This window comes from Anomalospiza imberbis, chromosome 13 (genome assembly GCF_031753505.1).
Source record: "Anomalospiza imberbis isolate Cuckoo-Finch-1a 21T00152 chromosome 13, ASM3175350v1, whole genome shotgun sequence".
Classification (NCBI taxonomy): Eukaryota; Metazoa; Chordata; class Aves; order Passeriformes; family Viduidae; genus Anomalospiza; species Anomalospiza imberbis.
This window is the reverse complement of record NC_089693.1, coordinates 14443042-14446079: the sequence shown is the minus strand read 5'-3', so window position 1 is coordinate 14446079 and position 3038 is coordinate 14443042. Positions and strand designations below refer to the sequence as shown.

Below are 3038 nucleotides of genomic sequence, written 5' to 3'. Positions count from 1 at the left end.
GACTGGATTCAGTAGGAGCTAGAGGCAGCAAGTGTGGCAAGAACTGTGGGACTTGAGCAGTGAGAAAATAAGGTTTGTTCTATAGTTCCAACAGGGTTGCAGCTGCTAACAGGCCTGTGCTCAGTGCATGGGAGTCACTCAGTGCTTCCCCAGGGGATGCAGGAGCTGCAGAGAGAAGAGAATGGAGTAGTTTGCAGCTGGGTGATGGACAGCTCTCCCAGTCACCTTCGCAGGGAGGTGTTTGATGGCTTCAGGATCTTTACAGCTGGGAATTTTGGTGGGCTCTCAAGATTCCCCTGCCAGCTCCTGCTGTGTCTAGTCTAATTTGTAAGCTTAAATTATTGGTGGAGTGTCCTAGAGTGTTCCTGCTGCAGAAGATGGCAAATTAAATATAGGGAAGATATTTGTATATAGTATATAGAAATTGTTCCTGTAGATGTGAAAATGGTCAAATATAGTTAAGATAGAGGCAATGGATTATGCCTGTGCTGGAGTGGTTATGTGGGATCATGGGCCAGCTGGATTGTGAAATTTGAACAGAAGAATTGTCTGGGTAGTCACTCACAATCCAGATGTAAATGATGCTGCAAGGAGCCTGGGCACAGGGGCTCCCACTGCCTCCCAGACAGACACTGGCCATCCTGGCAGAGAGCTCTGGTTCCCCACATCAGTGTTACCTGATTCCCAGATCCTAAACAGCTGAAGTTTTCTTTTTAGTGACCATTCCGTTTATGGGTGTCAGTGCAGCAATGAGCACCATTGAAAACCAGTGTCCTTTTTCGTCATGGTAAAATTTTAACTTAAAATGGTAAAAATGGTTTAAAATGTTCGATTTTCTGTTTCATTTCATTCAGAACTTGTTCATAAATTCACTTCTGACTGCAGTGTTTGTCCCCACTTCCCTTTCTCTCAGATATTTGCCGCTTGTCAGATCTGTCAGCTCAGCTGCTCAAAAGAGCCCTGACCTGCTCCAGCTAAAAGTGGATCTAAGGGAGCTTTAGCAATGCACCAGCTTTCCAAAGTGGTGATCAGTTAGTATTTATTGGATTAATAATTAACATGACCATGCTCTTGCAACTATGTATTTTTTATTGCTAATTCAATTTTGACAGTAATTGAAGGTGATTTATATTTTGTCTTGGTAAACAAACAAGACTGTTTCCTAGTGTCATTTTGCCAATGTCTGAAATTTCCTTTGTAGACTGTTCATTCCAAAAAAAGAAATAGCTTGAAACGATTATTAATATAGCTTAAAAAAAGAAATTAAAGCTTGCTTTAGTTTATAGCTTCTGTCACTTTTATAATGAAGCCTTAATAAATATCTCACAGATTATTGTTTTCTTTGACTTTGTTCCTAATTCCCAATAAATGAGGCTTTGAGTGATGATGCTGATGGAATAGGCAATGAAAGACTTCTACTACTTTTTTTTTTTTTATCTGTTTGGTCATGGTGTCACTTTTAGCTGCATTATTCTATGGCGATTACATGAATTTTATTATCAGTGTCATTTTTCCCTGTTTTTTTGTTTGTTTTTTTTTTTGCCTGCAAGACACAATGATCCTTTTTTGCTTGTCTCATATGGTATTCTGTTTCCCACTGAGCTGTAAAACCAGTTTCCATCTTTCACTTAACAACTTCTGTTTATGATATTCATGGCTTAAATTGTAGTAATTACTCAAGTGTGAAATAAGTACGCATCCCCTGTGATAATTTAATATGTTTTTCCACTGTGCAGTACTGTCTGCTGATTTATAATGGATAATTATAACCTATTTATTATAACCATATTTAACCACATATAACCATGTTTATGTAACCTTTATAACCATGTTCTGCAGAGGATGAAATGGAACATACATTGGGGGTATGTGCTTTATGATTATGCATCCAGAATAACAGCAGAGAATAGGCATAAATGTGGACTGGGAGCTTTTTACAGCAAGCAAATATCTGTGGAGTGTTTGAAGCTGATTTCACTTAGTGAAACTCCCTAGAAAAAGTGAATGATACCATAAGTGAAAGTGTTGCCAAATCATGGAGGGTGTTCATGTCTTATACCTGAAAGGAATCGTCTCCAGAGCTTTTCTCCCTGCTTCTGCTCGGGCTAAGAAGGGAAGAAAGCAGTGACAGACTTTCTGTAAGGATCAAGATGGAATGGACACAGGTGACATGAGTAGGATGACCCAATTTAATGAGGGTGTCCCTGGACTGAGAGCTGCTATTTGATACCAGACTATTTGTGATGTAGCAATTGCATCTGGTTTTCCCCTTTTCAAACCTCAGTGCCTGCAGCCCTGCCCTCCAAAGGGAGCTGTTATGCTCCATAATCCTGAGCATCAGCACAGTTCCCAACACCTCACCAAGACAGGTTAAGAAAGACCTTGTGTCATAGTTCATGTGTTCTACTGATGGGGAGACTGTTGGGGCTAAAATCCTTGTTTCCATAAATTCCATGCTCGAAGACTGCATAATTTTAAACCACTGTGGAATTCCTGTGACGGAGCTAGGGGAGTGGAGCCAAGCCATACCACCTGCAGCATCATCTCTAGATATTGGCTATTGTGACAACAGAATATACGGAGATGTGGGTGTTGTCCTATGCTTCAGCAGCAACAGGCATTTTTACAGCCACTGAACGCTGTGTCTTTTGTTGGGAATCTTGTTTCTGTGGTGACCATTCACAACAAAACCCAGTAGCTTCCACTGGTTTTTCCAAGCCAGGCAGGCTAAAGTTCAGTTTGTTTCCAAACCAAACACAAGAGATGTGCAAGGCAACACTGAGCAGTGTAACTCCAAAAGGAAATCTGCCTGATGCTGTGTGCTTGTGGCATATTACTAGGAATGTTCTATTAGGAAGAATAGGGCAAAAACATAAAAGGTTTTTCCTGTGTGTACGTTAGGAGAGACACTGGTCTTTGCCCAGGTCAGTTCTACTACCTGCCAAGGCACAGAGGTTAGAAAGTGGCTTTCTTGTGCTCAAATGGCAAGATTTGAATATAAAAAAAAGGATTGAATTAAAATAAATACACGGTAATTT

General features: G+C 40.5%; 1 long non-coding RNA gene across 1 annotated transcript; it reads left to right on the top strand.

Moving 5' to 3' along the window:
• The first annotated feature begins 313 nt into the window (after positions 1-313).
• Positions 314-1077, top strand: LOC137481578 (uncharacterized). Its single transcript, XR_011003559.1, has 2 exons — positions 314-787; positions 914-1077. It is a non-coding gene; the product is annotated as an uncharacterized lncRNA (long non-coding RNA).
• Positions 1078-3038: the final 1961 nt, after the last annotated feature.